This window comes from Schistocerca americana, chromosome 7 (genome assembly GCF_021461395.2).
Source record: "Schistocerca americana isolate TAMUIC-IGC-003095 chromosome 7, iqSchAmer2.1, whole genome shotgun sequence".
Classification (NCBI taxonomy): domain Eukaryota; kingdom Metazoa; phylum Arthropoda; class Insecta; order Orthoptera; family Acrididae; genus Schistocerca; species Schistocerca americana.
The window spans coordinates 321,817,817-321,841,081 of NC_060125.1; the positions used below are offsets into that span (position 1 = coordinate 321,817,817).

General features: G+C 41.5%; 1 protein-coding gene across 1 annotated transcript in view; it reads left to right on the top strand.

Moving 5' to 3' along the window:
* The window catches only part of LOC124622912 (B-cell lymphoma 6 protein homolog), a 379,210-nt gene that overhangs the window by 40,977 nt on the left and 314,968 nt on the right, over positions 1-23,265 (top strand). The window contains exon 2 of the mRNA XM_047148701.1: positions 14,827-14,929. The gene's annotated coding sequence lies outside the window, so the exon portion shown is untranslated. The remainder of the gene's footprint in view (positions 1-14,826; positions 14,930-23,265) is intronic.

A 23,265-nucleotide genomic window follows, 5' to 3' on the forward strand; every position in this document is an offset into this window, starting at 1 on the left:
ATGACTAGAACACTACTATCGAATCTGAATGTGCAATAATAATAAATAAGGATCAAGGTCAGTAAGAGAGCAAAGGAGATACAGAGTGGGGCTGGGGGAAATGGACATAGGAGATCGCAAAAGTGGAGACTGAAGGACGGGGCAGGAGGAGCTGGAGAGAGAGAGGGTGCAGGAAGAGACGAAGAGAGAGGGGGGAGAGAAGGATATTACAAAGTATAACCAGTTCCAGTACACAGTAGAAACGTTTGCTTCTTTCTTTTCTGAGCTACAGCAAAGCATGGCCGGATACAGCTAGTTAAATATAAAAATTCCGTGTTGTCAGAGTAATTCGGAATGTGCGCCGCCATGTTCAGGCAGTTCGAGCCAGTAGTGGCCGGTACTACTCGTTTGTACACGAGCGTTACTGCACTCATAGCTTGGCTCTGTGTGGCGTTGCGGGCCGTGTCTTCTAGAGCCTTCTCTAATTAAATGGCTCACGTTTAGCTGTGGACCACACTGCCTAAGAGGTCCAGGGACAGCTGCATCTCATTAACTTGCCCCGTACAAGTTTTACTGCAATGACTTCGAGATACCGGTCTTGACTACACGGCTAAGATGAAGTCAACGCTCTCATAGGATTCCGGAACAAGAGAGATACTCGATCTGTTTACGTTACGTGGATGCCATGTTGAACAAGTGAAATTTGGGAGCTAAGGTGAATGCAAAGAAGAACAAAAAGGTAGGATACCAGTTTAAAAAAAAAAAAAATTTAGCGGATTACAGTTCTTAATTGCGGAAAATTCTACACTTAAAATAAAAGTAAATAAAAGAATTCTTTAATTCAAACAGTTGAGAAAGTATGACTTTTTGTGATTTAATAGCCCAGTAATTGAGCCTGCCAAGTGGAAGAGAAATTTGTAATTCAAAAGCGTCTTTCCGTAAATTTAGTAATCATCTATCCAGGCGCTCGGCGGGCACGCTGAAACCAAAACGGAACATTCCAGTCGGGAAGTCTCCCAAATGGGCGATACTGACAAGAGTATTCACAGCATGGAAAATCGATAAAAACAGAAACGTTTGCGGTTATAATTCATCTATATCACTAAGTGATTATCCAAGAGCACGGAACCTACACACAGTTGCCGATTACTTATTTGATTTTCAGATTTCTTATAAACAATGATCTAATTGAAAAATTTAAAATGCTGACATAATCTATACATTAAGAGCTACAATCAATGCAAAAGGTTTAACACAGTGAGACAAGTATCACAATTATAAACTATGTATATGTCTAGCCCGCCCGGCTAGCCGTGCCGTCTAACACGCTGCTTCCCGAGTGGGAAGGCGTACCAGCCCCCCGCACGAATCCGCCCGGCGGATTAGTGTCGAGGTCCGATGTGCCGGCCAGCCTGTGGATGGTTTTTAAGGCCATTTTCCAACTACCTCGGCGAATACGGGCTGATTTCCTTTATTCCGCCTCAGTTACACTATGTCGGCGATTGCTGCGCAAGCACTGCCACCATATATGTGTACACCTTAACTACTCTACTACGCAAACATTAGGGGCTACCCTCGTCTGGTATGAGATGTTCCCAGTGATGGAGCGGGGGGGGGGGGGAGGGGGGGGGGGGAGGGCGAGCTAGGGGGCGGTTCCACTGGTGGCCGAACCACACAATAATCCTGGGTTCGGTGTGGGCCGGCGGTGAGGTGGGTGGAGTGCTGTGACCTGTTGTGGGGTTGTGAACCACTGAGGGCTACAGCGGGGCGAAGCCTATCCGTCGTTTCTAGGTCCCCAGTTTTATACACAACACACAATGTATATCGTAACTCACAGTGCGCAAATACCCAAACTGCAGCGTGTTGCAAAAAGGTACGGCCAAACTTTCAGGAAACATTCCTCACACACAAATAAAGAAAAGATGTTATGTGCACATGTGTCCGGAAACGCTTGATTTCCATTTTAGAGCTCTTTTTAGTTTCGTCAGTATGTACTGTACTTCCTCGATTCACCGCCAGTTGGCCCAACTGAAGGAAGGTAATGTTGACTTCGGTGCTTGTGTTGACATGCGACTCATTGCTCTACAGTACTAGCATCAAGCATATTAGTACGTAGCATCAACAGGTTAGTGTTCATCACGAACGTGGTTTTGCAGTCAGTGCAATGTTTACAAATGCGGAGTTAACAGATGCCCATTTGATGTATGGATTAGCACGGGGCAATAGCCGTGGCGCGGTACGTTTGTATCGAGACAGATTTCCAGAACGAAGGTGTCCCGACAGGAAGATGTTCGAAGCCATTGATCGGCGTATTACGGAGCACGGAACATTCCAGCCTATGACTCGCGACTGGGGAAGACCTAGAACGAGCAGGACACCTGCAATGGACGAGGTAATTCTTTGTGCAGTTGACGATAACCCTAATGTCAGCGTCAGAGAAGTTGCTGCTGTACAAGGTAACGTTGACCAAGTCACTGTATAGAGAGTGCTACGGGAGAACCAGTTGTTTCCGTACCATGTACAGCGTGTGCAGGCACTATCAACAGCTGATTGGCCTCCACGAGTACACTTCTGCGAATGGTTCATCCAACAATGTTTCAATCCCCATTTCAGTGCAGATGTTCTCTTTACGGATGAGGCTTCATTCCAAAGTGATCAAATTGTAAATTTTCACAATCAACATGTGTGGGCTGACGAGAATCCGCACGCAATTGTGCAATCACGTCATTAACACAGATTTTCTGTGAACGTTTGGGCAGACATTGTTGGTGATGTCTTGATTGGGCCCCATGTCCTTCCACCTACGCTCAATGGAGCACGTTATCATGGTTTCATACGGGATACTCTACCGGTGCTGCTAGAATATGTGCCTTTACAAGTACGACACAACATGTGGTTCATGCACGATGGAGCTCCTGCACATTTCAGTCGAAGTGTTCGTACGCTTCTCAACAACAGATTCGGTGACCGATGGATTGGTAGGGGGGGACCAATTCCAAAGCCTCCGCGCTCTCCTGACCTCAACGCTCTTGACTTTCATTTATGGGGGCATTTGAAAGCTCTTGTCTACGCATCCCGGTACCAAATGTAGAGACTCTTCGTGCTCGTATTGTGGACGGCTGTGTTACAATACGCCATTCTCCAGGGCTGCATCAGGCCATCAGGGATTCCATGCGACGGAGGGTGGATGCATGTATCCTCGCTAACGGAGGACATTTTGAACATTTCCTGTAACAAAGTGTTTGAAGTCACGCTGGTACGTTCTGTTGCTGTGTGTTTTCATTCCATGATTAATGTGATTTGAAGAGAAGTAATTAAATGAGCTCTAACATGGAAAGTAAGCGTTTCCGGACACATGTCCACGTAACATATTTTCTTTCTTTGTGTGTGAGGAATGTTTCCTGAAAGTTTGGCCGTACCTTTTTGTAACACCCTGTATATTCATCCAGTATTAAAGAGCGAGAGCACTTGCTGACTTGCAACCAACATCACGCATTATTTCACACTTTAACGAAACTTTTTTTCTCGCTGACATCAACCACAAAAGTTTGTCGCTTACTATGTTTCGCTTACTACATTTACTCCGTGGACGTCATCAAGTAAAACGTTTGATTTCTTTCTTCTTTCCTACTAACTGCATTTGCAACAAATTTTGTGGACAGTGTCGTCTTGTAGCTCCAAAATTATATAGCTGTATGACACATGGTTCAGGGGATAGGAGAAACATTGAGATCCGTGAAAAACTATGTTTTGCTTAAAACGAGGCACAATTACCCGGAATGTACTCACCTAGTGTTTGATAATAAAGAGAGCACTTAGAACTTCCAACAAACTTCAAACATAATAAAATGTGCCTTTTTGTTAGAGAAAATTACTTACGAAATATTCCTCCAGTTAAACTACATGTAAACATGCGAGAAATCGTGTACGTTTTCTTCGCCGGATCAAAAATGCGCATTCCAACAGCGATGGAATTATTTCATTCTTACAGTTTCTCTGAACAGTTTCAGCAAGAAAATTTAATTATTCGAATATTTAAAGAAAAATTTCTTTACTATTCTCTCTTACCTGGATGTTCAGGCCAATGCGTTGTGGACGGCTCCCGTCATTGTTCACTAACTTTTGAGTAGAAAACTTTGATAAAATTCCTACACCGTTGAAGTATAAAAAAGTTCATATGATTGGATTTCTTCTCTTACGAACATAGGTCCTTTCTCGAATACGAGAATGCTCAAGAGGAATGTATGTAAAATTGGTCAAAATGTTGATTTTTTTCCACCAGATTCTTTTGTTGCATGTTAAAAATATCGCATCCAGTTTTCAGAGTTTAATTCATACCACAAATCATGTAAAAGCTGTCTTCTTTCAAACATTGCGCAGTGTCACGTCCGCTTTTCTACACGACTATGTCCTTGCCTGCCATATTTTATTATTTCCTGCCACCAGAGATGACATGTGTATATAGTACAGACGGTTGGGGCCCATTTGCGGTGAGATTAACTACGATTTATTAAAGACGTACACACATATTGGAACGTAAATCCCGAACGAAAGTTTTAATAATTTCATTTAGAAGAGCGCTCAAAAACATCATGTTTCTCATCTGCTGTTGTCAAAAATTCCTCGTAAGATAAGATGTTTGTGTGGTGTCAGTGATGGTAAGAATCATGGCCCTTATGAGACTAGGGTTTGATGCAGGTTGCTTCGTTGAAAACCTATTGGAGAGATTGATAATGTGCGTATTGCTAGTTCAGGAAAGTTAGTGAAAAATATTGCCAAAAGGACCAGACAGAAGGATCAGAGTAGAAAAAAAGAGCTACACAAAGATCAGAAAGATCAAGTTTACGTTATTGCCAACACTAAGGTACTTGTTTCTGGCATAAATGCTAATAAAATCTTTTTTTTCTCCATTTCCCACAGCTTTCATTTTTCAGTGTAGAAGGAACATTTTCTGCTAAACCATTACAGATAAAAATACAGACTTTGTATATACTATACCACAACTTCCTGAGGTACAAAATTTTTCAAAATGCATAACTGTCAAACGTACTTAAACTTTTGTAAAATAGAAATCTCTGTGTATCACACACATAAATTCAAAAAATGGTTCTGTGAGTTCTAAGACCGATGTTAACAACTGGTACACAGATTTGTTTATCTAACTGCTAAGAACAACCTACCACATTCTGAAAGTGCCAAGTAAAGCGCACTTTGAGAAAATGTTCCTCATGTGATAGTGGGTGTCCTAGAAGCATCCACTAACATCCTTGTCAAATTATTTGATAAACAAATTGAAAAAAGTTCATATTATATCCGATAACACGAGGACAACATGTACAAAATTTGGTTCAATTATCTCTCACACAGTAAAAGTTACTTTAGGTCATATGTACCCCCACACTTTCTCATACAACCCCCTTGACGAAAGAGCCAATGGAAGCTCAAATCGTTTCGTCATTGAACAATGCAGTTGCAATCTTACGGAAGTTGGTCTCCTGCGAAAATATCAGTTTACAGTTTTGACTGATTAACGACATCGAAAATGAGTATTTCAAATATTTCTTCTAAGTAAAACACAGGTACATAAATTAAGTCTGTAATTTTCAGCAAATCATTTAAATCACATAGCTTATTGTGCTACCACCCAACTTAAATACAGATGAGAGAGAGATAGAGAGAGAATCTCGAAGAGACAATTGATGTAAAATTTTCTTATTTAAAAAAGTAAGTAAAAAGTCATGTAAGCAGCCTCTTAGAACGGGAACGAAGTCTTTCGCGACGGCACTGTTATATAAAACACTCTCGGACCTCTTGCTACGTCAGTTCAGGGTAAAACCTCTAGCTTTCGACGATTACCTCCATCGTCTTCGTCAGGAGCAACTTGCTGTCAAACCTGCTGCTGTGGCGGCCTTATATAGCTCAGCGACGGCTTCTGATTGGTTGATAATTACGTCGTGCTGTGGCACATGGTGTCAACTTTGACACTACTGCCATAGGGTAAACATTGCGACGAATATCTCTGGCTCTTCTCTGCTTCCGTGCGTCGCTAAGATTATATCCGCTGTCACAGTTGAATATTTTCTCACACGTTTTATTTCTACAGCCTCTTTAATTGCAGAGTCCCAGTATGGAGAAACCTGGGACAGAACTTCTGTTTCGTCAAACAATATTTTATATTTGTATGTGGAGCTGAAATATGTTTCCCGAGAGAATGGGTTTGGGTCTCGTGATGTGAAGTCAGCATTATCCAAGAAAAGGAATGGTGAAAATGTTCAACATTCACGTGATGAGACGCCGACTGCATTGCTTCCCTTCTGCAATGCTACATCCAACAAAATGGGCACAGTCCTGGGAAGACGAGGTATCCAGTCTATTTTCCTGCCTCATAATAAGATAAAGCAGATGCTACACCCTGTTACCGACAGTCTCGGCCTCACGATTCCTAGGATTTACAACATCCCTTGTGAGTGTGGAAGCAATTACATCGGTCTGTCCGTTCGCACCGATTCCGACCGCTGTGCAGAACATTAAAGGCACATTAAAACTCGAGAACTGGAGAATTCTGCAGTTGCTGTAATTCAAGAGGATGTAGAAATAAGAATGTGTGAGAAAATCTTGAACTCTGAGGTCAGATATAATCTTAGCAGTACACGGAAGCGAGTTATCGATACAGAGGTGCCAGAGACATTCTTCGCAATGTTTACACTACGGCTGGAATTGTCGAGTCACCAGTGCAGATGTTGACACCATCTGCGGTAGCATGAAGTAATTATCAGCCAATAAGAAGCAGTCTTTGCACTATATAAGGCCACAACAGCAGCAGTTTTGACGAGGCAAATCATTATAGGATTTACCACCCCCTCCTTCCAGCTCCATGATTTCTATCTCACCATCCATGACTATCCTATCCAATCTACTCCCACCCTGAAATACCTGGCCTCATCCTTGACCTAGACTCCCCATCCACTTACCATCCAACGCAAAGCCTACAATAGATTCCAACTCCTGAAACTCCTGTCTGGCCAGACAAGGTTGCATCCTTCCACCATCCTTCATACCTACAAATCCTTGATCTATCCCATGCTTTGTCACGCATGTGTCGCCTGGATCTCCAGCCCTCGTAAATTGTATAAAACCCTCCAAATCCTTGAACACCATGGGTTCCACCTTGCTTTATATATCTGTCTCCCATCCCCACGAGGATCCTCTATGACCTCATCCCTTTCTCACATCTCCTTCTTTTCCTTGAACACATCTGTATCCTCTACACCAACCACCATCTCGATCTCCCTGGTGTCCCCTTTCTTTATCATTCTTCGCCTGCTGCTGCTCCTCTACCAATGTGTCCCACACTCTCTCCATCTCCACACGCTCCACCTCCTCTCCCAAAGAAATTTTCGCATCTCCCCATCCTGGATGATGTGCTTCGTCCTGATATCTATTTTTCTTTCCAACTCTGACCCTCGTCTTCCTCTCCCCACCCCTTTCCCTAGGGCTCCCTGTCCTTTCCCTCCCCCTCTTCTATTTCCTCCCCACTACCCCTCCCCCTGTCCTTCTCCCTTCTCTTTTCCCAGCCTTTGCATTCCTTCCTGGGCTGCTCCCTCCCACCCTCCCCATCTCCTGCCCCTTGGTGTGCTACAGGCTCCCCTTCTGCCCTCCCTTGTCCCTCCCTCTCCTCCACTAACCCTCCTTTCCTCGCTCCCTTCTCTCTGACCTCCGCTCCATTGGCGGGTCCTTCCGGTTTTAATCCAGCTACTCTTTGTGATGCTTAGGTGCTTGCTGTGTATGTCCCATAAGTGCAGTGTGTGTTCAGTGTCGTCATCCCATGTGCCCGCATGGGGCAGGGTATGACATAACAACAAAGAAAAAAGAAACAGTTTTGACAGCCAGTTGTTCCTGATGGAGCTCGAGATTTTACTATGAATTGACACGGCAAGATGTTTGAGAATGGTTTACACAGCATCTTAGTATGCAATAAGTTATCTCTGGTGATTCACCTTCTTTTAGCACTTCGTATATGAGTAGGCAAAATCAATTATATTTTCTTGAATTTGGATAGGTAATGTTAGAGTAACTTCGAACATTTTTAAACTTTTCTCGCTTATGTGCTTAATGTCAAATTAACTCATTTTTAAAGAAAGAATTCACTTTTAAAGAAAGAGATTATTGGCGTGAGATGTCATCTTTCCTCGCAGATGAATGCTGTGTACCCATCTTGTCTGTCCGCGTGAATCATACGGTGGAGAACTTTATGTCGACTAAGACAGTGCATCATCTCATCGCTCTGAATTGACTCCAAATGCTGTAATGAATATGGACTGGTTGAATCTCAGATGGTCAAGGAGGCAACTTGACTCCATTTTTCTACTCACCCCACCTAGGAACCTTTCAGAGGCCAGTGTGTGAATTTTGCCCTGTTATGGCAGATCTCTCTGTAATTTTAGCGGCTGGTCGGTGCTGGAGGGTCAGTATGACTCTCCTGACGCTTGTTGTTCTCCACTGAACCCACGTCTAGACTTACGCTACACATCAAAAGTGACAAGCCTGTAATTATATTATTTGTAACTTTTTTGCGCAGCTTTATAGGAAATGCAAGGTTACAAGGTATTTCACAAACTGGTAGTTCATAACAGATTGGCTGACTAGGTGAACGAATGGGCGAGGCAGTGATTGGTGGTTTGCACTTTCTGGCCGAAGCGGCGCTACCAATACCTGTCAACTGGTTGAATTGCATTTTATTCTTTTTCTTTCAGGGGCCTTTTACGTTATTCACTTTTCTTCCTTTCTCACGTTCAACAAAAAGCTAAAACACAGAATGGATCCGAAGGCTCGTCACAATCCGCGGTATAAGTGAAGACAATAATATGAACTCTCATTCAGAGACGTGTTGCAACCGCACTACAGCAACTAGCTGTTCCGGTGCCTGTGTTGTGTGAAAAAACGACATAATTCAGCGTGACTCTGTTAACTGTTAGCCAATGCCCATGCCGCAGGGGTAACACCAGTTCACATCAGATCACGAAGTTAAGCACTGTTGGGCTTTGCTAAATACTTGGCTAGGTCACCACCCGGGTCTGCCGAGTGCTGTTCACAAGTGAGTTTCTCTCAGCCCCTGTGAGGCCAATTGAGGAGCTACTTGACTGAGAAGCAGCGGCTCTGGTCACAAAAACCGACAACACCCCTCCATATACGCATCCATGGATACCCAACTGAAACCAGCGGAACAGCATTACCACGTACTAGACTAATTTGTATTGACGGCATCGGCACAGAATGACACGGGGGTCGGTCGGTACCGTTGGGCCTTACGAGGCCTGTTATGACGGACTCTCCAGTAATCGTTATATTTGTGATCATATGACTAAAATGGTAAAGATGCAGCTTGCAAACAGCTGATTTATCGGTATAACGGGATGTGCACAATCACTGGAAGAAGAGACACATATCTACATATTATTCCTTGTTCCTCGACGCAGCGCACAGGTTAAAAACCGGTGGCCCGTAGGCCGCGTCTGGTCCGCGATTGGTTACAATCCAGCTTGCGAAAGAAAATTTTGAGAGTGAAAGCGGGACGTATTTATGGATATTTCCGCCAACGCTCTGTTCGCTTCAGGTTTGCAGCTTTTAAGTCAGACCAGTGAAAGTTAATTTATTTACTGTTACAGAAACAACACATACCTTTGCGATCAGTCATCAAAAGCATTTTTGAACCAATGTTTAAAAAGCACTTGCTACTAATGTTTGTGGATATTAACACACTGAATTTCCAACCCGCGAATGACATGCCTGTGGCTAAAACCTGCTTTTTTCACTGGGATTTCGCCTCTCATTGCCGTATTTTGTTTTTCTCTTCTTTCTCATATTAACATTAGTAAATAATTCTTAGCTGTTGCAGACGTATTAGAACTCTGAAACTCTTGAAATGAAGGTAATTTGAATCAGCTGCAACTAGTTGCTTTTATAGGCGATTATTTTTCCATTATGATATTTCTAGATGCCCTGGAAAACTTATCTTCAGATGTGTACATTTATTTACACGTCGTGAAAATTGTTTCTTTACTAATGGTATTGCAAAATTTTGTAACGGAAATCTTTAAGGGAGCTATGGTTAAAGGTCATCAGTACGGAAACAATATTCACGAAGCATAAACAAATGTAAACGTATGAAGACTGGCTGAACAAAAACTCTGTGTACTCACAAAAAATAACGCATGTTTTGAGGCATAATTTGTTGGTGTGGAATGTCGGGAAAGGTGTGTCATTCATATTGTTCCCTGACCCGCAAAAATTAACTTTACGGTGCAAGACCCCTCACTTGTACTAAAACCCCAGAAATGTCTCAGTTCATCCAGTGAGCCCGTAGAGGATGGACTAAGAGGCGGACGGTATGATTGGCCGTGCTTTTCCATCAGTGTTCTGCGAAGATAGAGACAATCTGTCCTTGGACTGGACGAGTAGTAGTGTAGGATTTTTCTACCTGTTTTCGCGAGAAGTTCTCGTATTTTATGTCACTCGAAGACGCAGTATCAGCGGCATCGGATTCTCTTTAAAGTGCAGTTCAGCTTCAGCTTCCTGTGATGAAGCTATATTAGTAGGAAAAACATTCAAAAGGAATACCATTATGATTTAGTTACTTACTAAACACCACAAACTAACAATATCGACTCAATTAATAATGGCCAGTGTTGTAAGAAAGTACTTGGGACTTGTAACTTCTCCTACCATATGTATTGGAAAAAGCGACTTTAATTAGCAGATATTTAATAAACAAGATTACTTGCTTTCCACCAGAATAACTATGCTTTCCCTATGTACCTCGCTGCTGCTGACATAATGGGACCTCTCACTTCTAGCGAACGCCTCACACCACTGACTCTGCAATATGGTTCACCGGCTCCCTCGGTCAGCATGGCAAATGAAACATTACTCACAACTGTGTGAGTTCTGCAGTACCGCTTTACTCACTGAATGCTACATAATATCTGAAGACGGGACACAAAGTTGTAAAACTGGAAAATAAGGAAACAAAATGTTGCTTGAACAGAAGGGGTGCTTTACAACGGCCGCTATAGTCATGACTTCATGCGCTAGGAACACTGCTGTAGAATCACGCTACCAAGCAGCCCCTGAGCTTCGCATGGAAGGCTGTGTAACTGGCCCGAGGGTCATTAATGGTTGCCCGTGCCTGGCGTAGAGAATTATTACCATAGTACACTGGAGAACCAAAGAAACTGGTACACCTGCCTAATATAGTGTAGGGCCTCCGCGAGCACGCAGAAGTGCCGCAACACGACCATGAATCCTGCAGGGCTGTCCATAAATCCATAAGAATACGAGGGGGTGGAGTTTTCTTCTGAACAGCACGTTGCAAGGCATCCCTGAAATGCTAAATAATGTTCATGTCTGGGGAGTTTGGTGGCCAGCGGAAGTGTTTAAACTCAGAAGAGTGTTCCTCAACTCGGGACGTGTGGGATATCGCATTGTACTGCTGGAATTGTCCAAGTCTTTCGGAATGCACAATGGAGATGAATGGATTCAGGTGACCAGACAGGACGCGTACGTACGTACGTGTCACCTGTCAGAGTCGTATCTAGACGTATCAGGCGTCCCGTATCACTCCAACTGCACACGCCCCACACCATTCCAGAGTCTCCACCCTGCTGACATGCAGGGTCATAGATTCATGAGGTTGTCTCCATACCCATACACATCCATCCGCTCGATAAAATTTGAAATGAGACTCGTCCGATCAGGCAACATGTTTCCAGTCATCAACAGTCCAAATGGTGTTGATGGGCCCCGGAGAGGCGCAAATATTTGTGTCGTGCAGTCTTCAATGGTACGAGTGGGCCTTCGGCTCCGAAAGACCATATCGATGATGTTTCGTTGAATGGTATGCACGCTGACACTTGTCAGTGGCCCAGCATTGAAATCTGCAGCAATTTGCGGCAGAGTTGCACTTGTGTCACGTTGAACGATTCTCTTCAGTCGTCGTTGGACCCGCTCTTGCAGGATCTTTTTCCGGCCGCAGTGATGTCGGAGATTGGATGTTTTACGGGATTCCTGACATTCATGGTACACTCGTGAAATGGTCGTACGGGAAAATTCCCGCTTTATCGCTGCCTCGGAGATGCTGTGTCCAATCGTTCGTGCGCCGGCTATAATACCACGTTCAAACATACTTAAATCTTGATAACCTGTCAGATTAGATTAGATTAGATTAGATTAGATTAATACTAGTTCCATGGATCATGAATACGATATTTCGTAATGATGTGGAACGAGTCAAATTTTCCAATACATGACATAATTAAGTTAATTTAACAACATACTTAAGTTAATATAACAACTTTTTCATTTTTTTTGTTTTTTTTTATTTTTTTTATTTTTTTTTTTTTAATTTATATCTAAAAATTCCTCTATGGAGTAGAAGGAGTTGTCATTCAGAAATTCTTTTAATTTCTGCTTAAATACTTGTTGGTTATCTGTCAGACTTTTGATACTATTTGGTAAGTGACCAAAGACTTTAGTGCCAGTATAATTCAACCCTTTCTGTGCCAAAGTTAGATTTAATCTTGAATAGTGAAGATCATCCTTTCTCCTAGTATTGTAGCTATGCACAGTGCTATTACTTTTGAATTGGGTTTGTTTGTTAATAACAAATTTCATAAGAGAGTATATATACCGAGAAGCTACTGTGAATATCCCTAGATCCTTAAATAAATGTCTGCCGGATGATCTTGGGTGGACTCCAGAAATACTTTAAAATAAACTTAAAGAATGGTGCATATACACGTATCGGCATAATACGTGGCTTAAAGACATGAAAACAATTTTTATAGTTAAAATTGTGTATCTACATCTGCTTCTGTTCTTTGCAAACCACTTTGAAGTGCTTGACAGAGCTTACTTCGCATTTTACAATTTATTTGGGCATCTTCCCTCTCCATTCACGTATGGATCGCAAGAGGAATGCTCGTTTGAACGCCAGCATCTTCCCGATACTTGCGACAAACAAAAGCTGTGACCATTAGTGTTGCCCTTTCAGCATGAAATTTTCATTCTGCAGCGGAGGGTGCACTGATATGAAATCGCCTGGCAAATGAAAAATGTACGGGACTGAGACTCGAACTCGGGACCTTTGCCTTTCGCAGGGAAGTGCTCTACCGATAGCTGGGCCGTGACGTGATGTGCATGTTGTTTCCAGGAACCCTGGGCGTGGAATTCATTTGCCCGTGTCACGCGGGCCAGCAGGTTGCCACGCGGTGCTATGCCGATACGCACAACCTTTTCCAATGGGGTGATGCGCCACTTTCTCCACTTCAAAACTAACTCAGAGAATTGTCCTAGTTTTAAACAGAATACAGTCTAGTTTCATCTGTTGTGCCATTATACTAGCTCCATTATATAAAAAATAACTGTTCTCAAATTCACACTGTTTTTAAGTACTATGCAAATATAATTCTGTCTTGCACTTTTTTTCATTTTATTGAGTCTCTCGCTTCATCAAGACCAGTTTCAGAACATTTTTTCACACCAGTGAATTATCATCTTTTTCCCTCGTACATTTTGATCCGTGTAAGTTTACACTACCAATTGTGAAACGCACCCTATTCAAAAAGAAATGCAATCTCTTAGTTGAGGTCATAAGTGCCAGATTAGGATGAGATTTTCGAACCAGTAAACGTTTTTCTGATGGCTCTGTATGGGAAAGGAAATGCGACAAGCCTGAACGATCTGAGAAACGGGCAGTACATATTTTCACCATACAAAAGTTAATACCAGAAAAGCCTCACTACCCCCACCGAAACTGCCGCATGACAACATTCACTGAGTACTTCAATAATGATAATTGAAACCAACAGGTGTATTGTAATTCAACGTCGTCTATTCAAAACTTGCTACTATTTTCGACGCCAGAAAAACATCATCTCAGGATCCAAGCGTAATCTTCCGTCAGTGTACAAATCACTAAGACCGACGGAGTCTTCAAATGGAAACAGTACAACTTATTAAGCATGTTACGCCAGCATGTGCAGCCCAAAAAGTCGAGTGCAGCGTCTGACCGTTGGTGGGTTTGTGACGGCTACATAACGGAATCCAGTTGACTTTGGCCCTACTGTACTCGACGTTGTTGGTTGGACATGCTAGTGTAACATGATTGATAATTAGTACTGTTTCCATTTGAAGATTCCGTCGGTCTTTGTCACTGTGGTTCGTATGTTGATGGCAGATTACGCTTGTGGTCTGAAGATGACGTTTTGTGACGCCGAAACTGTTAGCATGTTTTGAATAAACGACACTGGATTACAATATAACTGTTGGTTTCAATTGTCATTCATCAAGTACTTCATGCTGGGCGCCGTACCACTGTTTTCGATGGATTACCAGAGATATTCACCGAGAGCTTGCTTTCAGGTGCAGCAATGGTTACCTGGTCAAATCACACTATGATCAACAAAAAGATCCTAACGAGTGGGGGTGGGAAACAACAAGGAGTGGTCTCTTGCAAGTGCCAACGACTTTGAACCCTACACCGTACTCTGGTCATTACTTGTAAATGCAAAAAAAGTGGCTACTAACGCAACTGTGGATACAGCAAGGCCGGTTTTCATTATTCCGCAATATGCACATAAGGCGAAGGGCTGTATGAAAACGTCGAACCCTCGGAAGGCAGCACTGTCAAAAACGAAGAAAAGACCAAAGAAAGAGACAGATAACAGACTGAAGAAAGACACACGATGAGGAAGGTGTGTCTTATCTCCCAACAGATTTAGTAACTATTCACCTCTCCTTTAGATATGATCACAAGTTGTTTGTTTTCTTACCACCCCTTTCGTTTTTCAGATGGAGGCGCCCAGAAGCTGATGATAGAACAACTCAAACCTGTGCCACGACCCACCGCATTTAAAGAACTTCAGCCAGGACAGCCTAAACAACAACGGAACATGTAATTTTTGCTCATATAATAATATAATATATAATCATATGTAATCTATAGAAATATACATGTTCAGTATTATATATTTCCGAAAGTTCTTCACCGGTTGCTTTGAAATTTTAGCACAATGTTGCATTCGAATATGCGCATGTTTTTGTATACCTATTTTTAGTATACATAACATATAAATAAATGTGTTACCAAAAATTTCGAAAAGATTTTGACCGATTTACTTTAAATTTGTCACAATACACCAATGAACAATTGGACGCCAGTGGGATATACGATGAAACGTTGTTAGCAAACAAGAGAATTCTATTTATGGATTACAGGCTTATGATTAGAATACCATTATAGAATCCGAATATGCAATACCATCTAACAAGCCTCAAAGCCAGGGAGAGGGGAAGGAGAAAATGGAAACAGAAAGCACAGGGGAGAAGATGTACTAAGAGAGGAAGCAGGAGAAGATGGAGAGAGAGGGGGGAGAGAAGGTGGTCAGAGAAAGGAAGCAGGATGTGGTGGACAGAGAGATGGATAGGAGGAGATCGACTGAAAGAGAAGAAGATGGACGGTGGAAAGGGGGGGGGAGATGGAAAAGAGACTGGGAGGAGGAGGTGGACAAAGACAGGGGAGAGAAGATGAGTAAGACGTATATCCAGTTCTCATACGTATTAGAACGTATGCTTCCTCTTTTCTTTCTTTTCCGTTTAAGTAGATTGAGCCGCAGCCACTTGTTGCCGGGAGAAGCTAGTATAACAATGTTTCAAGATGTTTGACTGGAATTTTAACTTTTTTGTAATCGTATTTATGCAATTTCGGACTTAATTAAATAGCCTGAACAGTCCGCAATTTCTGAAAAAATTATCTGTACTTTTACATATACGATCTAAGTAGGGTATATACAGAGAATTGAGAGGAATTCACTCACAGCCCTTAATAATACATTAGTGGAAAAAGTGGATTTTTGCGGATACAGTGGAATTACGTCAATTTTCAACTATCTCTTGAGCTCCAACGGTTTGAGGGAAAAAAAACTTCATAGAGAAATTTGTATGAAATTCTATGTACAGTCGTGCTCAAAAGTATCCGAACGACCTGAACTGCATTTCGCCTGATTAGCATACAACCGGCATAACGCGGCTGTCTAGCAGGTCCTCTAACCGCTCCTTGGTACAGTCGCTTGACTATTGAAAATGGTTCCAACAAGTCACCACTAGAAAACACTGTTCTGTATCGCAGTAACTCATGATGTAAAGTATTACCACGATGCTACAAATATCAGGGAACACCTTATCACAGATAACACTGTCCTTAAGGCTTGTAAGCTCACATTTATTACAATAAATGATATACCTGAAATGTTACCATACTCATTATTACGTCAGATAGGTAATGCACGTAGTAAGTTCGTCGTATTCATGACTTCCTCTTCAAAGTAACAAACAGTACTTATTATTTAACACAAAATGATATTAAAAATTTAAGTTATCCACGAGCAGCTAGTTGAGAATATGTATGAACTTCAAATGACACGACGAACCGTCTCGTTCTGCATATGGATTCAAACCCAGGTCAAGCAGACTAATTAAAGAATTCGTGACTGACGCAAATTAACAGTCATTCCTGATTAGGCATACAGAGAGTGATATACCTCGATTTTAGACAGTATCAGTTAGCAAATATCAACTTTAAATTACATAACACAAACATTTTTAATGGACGCGAATTTCTCCCCAGCATCTCTTGTCCCTGTTAACGAACTACGAGAGATGTTAAATATTGCTTCTTCACAGGTAACTTACTTGAAATGCCGTGAGGTAAAGCTTTGTGTTGGACAGGGATTCGAACCCAGAACATAATCGGATTGACATCGAAACACAACCAACTGTGACATATCGGGTTTCCTTGCCAGTAGCTAGATGTTTTAACTGAAATGACGAGAGTAAACATTAATTTTTTCCTTCCCAGGACTCCAACCCGGCACCTATCGCTGTTATATTCTAGAGAAAACGAACGTTAAATATGGGTTTGTTGCACCAGCAGCGACATGTGTGCATGTTTGAACTAGAAATAATATGACGAAGAGTTCAGTGCTCACTGGGAATAGAGCCCCACACATATCGTTGTTGACTACACACAAAGAGACGACAGCTACCGAATTTTTCTCCACCAGCAGCTCGGAATAACATCTTGAACTTACAGCGATCTCGCAAATAGTTCTGTGTCCCACTGGGAGTCAAAAACGTCAGATATCGTTAGTGTTGACAACGAATGAAAAAACATTAAAAATGAAAATTATTATCCACCAGCAGATAGGTGTTCTCATGCTAGAGCTTGATAATACATAATGAAATCTTTAGTGGTGGGCCAGGATTCGAACCCACTCACACATAATATGTGGAGATGTTGAGGAATCTGCAGTTTTGAACAAACAACAAATTTAGCCGAGCTGTATTGCCACGAAGGGATCAAATTCCGCGTTAAGGGCGGTCTGAGTTGGGTTCTCAGTTCAGAACCAATTTTATCGACATACAGAAGATCAGATAAAAGATGGAATAAGTCTCCTGTGACTCTACATAACGTTTGTTTCGTCACTAGAAATAAATAACTAATATAAGAAATGTTACTGGTGACGGAGTTTCTACATGTCGCCACTCTAGACTCTATTGTAGTTCAACCTAACGTCTACTTGGCAGTGAAGGAATCTCATCTTTAATGTGAAATTCAGACCACACTGCTATTATATCTTCTTCACTTGCTGTAGTCAGAAGAGAATGGAATCTTTCTCTCCCTATCTAAAATCATTGACAGAAATGGGAATCGAACCCAGACCATAGATATAAGAACCTACCATCAGTGCAACAGACCACCAAACCCTCTTTTCTGTGACTCATTTTTCTATTGTAACGCCGTTGCGCCACACTGGATGAGAATTCTGACACACAGGCTCCCTGTAGTAAATTGCAGCATGTTCAGTAAATTCATTTACTTGGTTGACCGAATCACCATGAACTAGCTGCCTCGGCTACCCAGTGCATACATTCGACTCTATTTTGTAATCACCGAAATAAAATCACGTAACTGCCACCTACACAAACTGCCAACAGTGTAGGATGCAGAAATTTAAATAGAAAGTGTTCCTTTCCACTTAAGCTATTCTATTGCGCTATCTGTTTGTAAAAAACGTCGTGCAGCGCAAAAGAAAAGCTGTAACTGTTTCTCTCGTTGTCTGAAGTCTAGACCCGGCCATTTGCATTATCTCGCAGCGCTGTGGCTAGCAGTTCATAAGAAAAACCGATACATAACATTTGATTTTTCTTAGTTAACAATCCGATTACGTGTTGGGTTCGTATCTCCGTCACAGAACTTCACATCTTGCACTTCATCTTTAAATGCATGCACACTTTGTTATTTCAGAATGGAGGTATATCACACATCTTTCGTGGGTAGCTAACAGGGACGAAAGGGACTTGATAGCGGTCCCGGTTTATTACAAAAATTGTCGTCTTTTATTTTCAAGTTTAGGTTTGGTTTCTGGTATTAGCAAAAATTTCGGCAATTCATGACTCTTCATGGCTAGTCATCAATATGATGTGATTATATTAGATTAATTCTTGTTCCATAGATCATGAATTCGACATTTCGTAATGACGTGGAACGTGTCATTTTAAATGAAAGATTTCTTTACATATCATGATTCAATTTCTTTACAACAATTTTTTACACACACTCTCTCTCTCTCTCATTCTTTTTCATTTCTCTCCCTCTCCCTCTCTCTCTCTCTCTCTCTCTCTCTCTCTCTCTCTCTCTCTCTCTCTCTCTCTGTCACACACACACACACTTTTTTTTTATTTGTTTGTTGTGCTCGACTATCGGCGAGGCACGAAAACGCCTGTGAATGAATTTCTTAGTTTTGAGTACACTTGCGAAAGAAATATAAAAACAACTATGAGAGTTACTGATTTATGATGCTTAGTTTGCAGTCAATTCTGAGTATTTTTAGTAACTACGCTCCAGTCCCTAAACCTACTTACAGAAATGCGAATCAGTCGCATTACGTATTCCAGGCTGTAGCAGCTGCAACTTGGAGACACCAGCTATGGTCACTTTCCAGCCCACTGTAGGATCACATCCGTTCGTCTTCTTCCTGCTGGTAGTGTAACTGAGATTTGGCAACAAGGCAATGTATGTTTGGCAACTCTGTGATCGACGAGTTACTTCCTTGTGTGCATGGAATTAAGCCTCAAAGTTCACTTGATTTTACCTGTCATTTCCATTGAATAATCTCAATTATTATCGCTTGCCGTGTAACAAAAGAATGTAAACTTACGGTTTTCAGCCCAGGAAAGTCGTTGCAGGTGGAAATCGCAACTAATCTTGTCCTTTAAACAGCGGTTTATGAGTTCTAGCCACTACTGGCCTCGTAAGAGGAAGCCCACACACATACCTGTTCGCTAGCTCTGTGGTAACATGGCTGACCTGTGAAAAAGCGTCTGTTATGGTTCTCAGTTTCAGTCTCACTGACTTCAACGTTTCTACCCCTTCTGTGAAAGAGCTACAAGCAGTCAGATCAAACATCAATAAGGAAATCGCAAGAAAATACTTTCGGCTCATAGTGCAATAGCGAAAAACTTACAATGCTGCACAACAGGTAACGCCTCTTTCCGCTGCTGACAAGCAAATTTTGGGTATCTAGAAATACATAACTATATTTGTGAAATGCCACATTTGCATACCTCTTGAGTATGACACAGCATACCAATTAAACACAGGCCCAATAAAAATTTAAATGAGTAGTGTTTTACTAATTCGTGTCGATAGAGGCATGTCTGTGTACAGCTACTCAGTTTTATTAAAACAGACTTTCGTCGTAAGGTTATCGTGGGTAGTTTTATTTCATTTCTTATAATACAGTGCACAGTTTTCGTAAGGTTTCCTTTAGTGCTGTTGAAACAATAGTAAACATGAGAGTGAAATTAATCATCAACGATATATGCGAATTCTCTGATGTTATCTATAACAGTCTGACGCTGCACATGCAGTTTATTGATTACATGCATGTAGAAAACTTATTCTGAGTTAAAGCTGTCAAACAATGTTTGAAGAAGAATAAAATGCCACTACCACACGACACCTAATGTAGAAAATACTTTTCTGACGTATTTGGGCACGATGCGCTCTCCCTATACATAATACAAAAGTTTCGAGATGCATCTGCTGCCTCTCTTTCTATTAAACCTGAAAAGAACAAAATGTCACAGAAGTTAGCCCTTTTTCCACATGCGACTATTTTGGGTTGAGAAGTGAAGGGAATTATGTTCAAAGCTCCATTATATTAGATTGTGTTATGTAATTTAAAGTTGATATTTGCTAACTGATACTGTCTAAAATCGAGGTATATCACTCTCTGTATGCCTAATCAGGAATGACTGTTAGTTTGCGTCAGTCACGAAATCTTCAATTAGTCTGCCTGACCTGGGTTTGAATCCATATGCAGAACGTGACGGTTCGTCGTGTCATTTGAAGTTCATACATATTCTCAACTAGCTGCTCGTGGATAACTTAAATTTTTAATATCATTTTGTGTTAAATAAAAAGTACTGTATGTTACTTTGAAGAGGAAATCATGAATACGACGAACTTACTACGTGCATTACGTATCTGACGTAATAATGAGTGTGGTAACATTTCAGGTATATCGTTTATTGTAATAAATGTGAGCTTACAAGCCTTAAGGACAGTCTTATCTGTGATAAGGTGTTCCCTGATATTTGTAGCATATTTGTATTACTTTACAGCCGGCCGCGGTGGTCTCGCGGTTCTAGGGGCTCAGTCCGTAACCGCGCGGCTGCTACGGTCGCAGGTTCGAATCCTGCCTCGGGCATGGATGTGTGTGATGTCCTTAGGTTAGTTAGGTTTAAGTAGTTCTAAGTTCTAGGGGACTGATAACCACAGATGTTAAGTCCCATAGTGCTCAGAGCCATTTGAACCATTTTTTATTACTTTACATCATGAGTTACTGCGATACAGAACAGTGTTTTCTAGTGGTGACTTGTTGGAACCATTTTCAATAGTCAAACGACTGTACCAAGGAGCGATTAGAGGACCTGCTAGACAGCTGCGTTATGCTGATTGCATGCGAAACATGCGAAATGCAATTCAGGTCGTTGGGATAGTTTTGAGTATGACTGTACTTTCATCCCAAATAGGGAGGTTATTTACGAAAAGCTTTTAGTATCTGACTTTAAAACAAAGAACTTTCAAATAATAAGATTTACCATTTTTTCATTTTGTCAACATTGCGTCACGAAATTTTGTTGGCAAACCTCAGATTCAGAATCAACAGCCCACCAAACATGTAGAGTGGAAGAAATCAGAACAACGCTATAGCTTTCACGGTCAAAACATAATTTGCCTGGAATATCTATTTTTGTTGGTGGCCGATCGTGGAACGCAGAACCAGGCGCAGACGGCAATAAGTCATCTGTTCTATATCAAAGCAGGAAACCTAGGGCGGAAATCGAATGTGTTCTCCTCCCCACCTCGAGGCCAGCAATAAATAACTGTCCCCTTTCTGATCCCACATATTAGCCGCTTACAGATGAGCATGTAGCTAGTAGGCATGTAGACCACAGTGAAAATTCACGTTAGGGAAGTGTTCAAAAGACGCAATTGAAATATTCGAAACAAAATTTTGACCAGATCTCTGAAATATGCACAAGCTAGCTAGCTGCCCTGCACACTACGTAAAAAGAATTTTAGAAGAAATGGGTTAAACGTAATGTACGTAAGGGCTGAACATACTAACTTCATGCAGACGTTGAGGATTTACTTTAATGTTTTTATGATCAGTGTAAATTCAAGACATAATAAAATTTCTCCAAAACAGTGAACTGTAATATTATAATCGCTTGTTACACATCTGTGTTATGGATACTATCACATTAAAATTATGTTTTATTTGCTATATTCGTGAGTTTGTTGTGAGCCGCATTACGTAAACAGAAAAATATCATTACGAGACTGGTGGTAACAGATGTGGCTCAAATCGTTCGCTTCTTAATCCTTTTGTTTGTAAATAAAGAAAAATGCTATCATATTAAAAAGATCTGTGTCACATTATAACTACTTCTTACTAGTATTTAAATAGTTGCCAGTTTTTCGCACAATTTGACTACACTATCTGTCCCCTCCTCCCCCAATATTACGTGTTTTTCCAATTTCATATTCCTTCGCCCAGACACTTGCCTCGACGTAAAACGTTACCCAAGGATTTCAATGCGACATGATCATTTATCAAGAATTAAAATTGTGTTTTAACTTTTCACATATCAACAGCACAGCACATACTTCGACATAAGCACTCGTATATAGATACAAACATATTTCCTCATTTGGGTATGTCACGTTTCACTCGTTTACTCGAGTTTTGAACACTTAAGTACTATCTTCTATATCTACTGATACTGAAGTCCCAATTTATGTAGTAATATTATTTCCAAACCTTTTCAAAATATTTCTAAATGCACGGTGCTCAAAAAACCGCAAAGAGTCGAAGAAATGAGAAAATGAAGACTTTCACGACCGTGTGACACTGTTATTGGTAAATCTCTCGGGGTATAACGTCGTGGTCAGTGAAACTCTGTTGCGAACGTTTCGTCCAGAACTGCGCTGACATCTTCACAGGCGTTGCTCCAGCCTTGTGTCTTGGCCGACTGGTCAGTCTGAAAATGTCCAGCGCAGTTATCAACGAAACGTTACGGAAAGAAGAGTTTCTTGTACCACGATCTCATAGCCCGAAAAGTTACCAGCAGCAAAGTCTAAGAAACTCCTAGTAAATATTCGCTCAGAGACATAAGAAGTTCTGAAAAGTTCCTAGGTGCGACCGCCGGTGTACGTACAACCTGTATTCTTGAGAAACGCGTCGATGTTAACGCCTTCCCGGAGGAATGCTTAGAAATATTTTGCAATAGTTGAAAGCAAGCGTAGAAACCGAACGTTGCAGAGAAGCGGTAGTCTTCCTCAACTCAGGCGTGCAGCGTACAGCTGCATAGATACGTTTTGAGCAACTTCTCCTGCCATGCTTCAGTAAACACACAGGAGGCTTGTTCTGCTTCGTAATTACTCATTTCTACGTGCATAAGACTTTAGCAACGCACTTGCGTCAAGTTACTGAAATACCGATACTGTTGGTATAATATTTCAAATGAACAGATCGAGGGCTACAAACTTCCGACATAAGCTGTAGCTAATAGCGCAGTACCGAGCGCCTCTATCTGCATAACAAGTTCCTCGCTTTCGCGTCATATCATGTATCAGAAAGCCTTTCGGAAGCAGTGCAC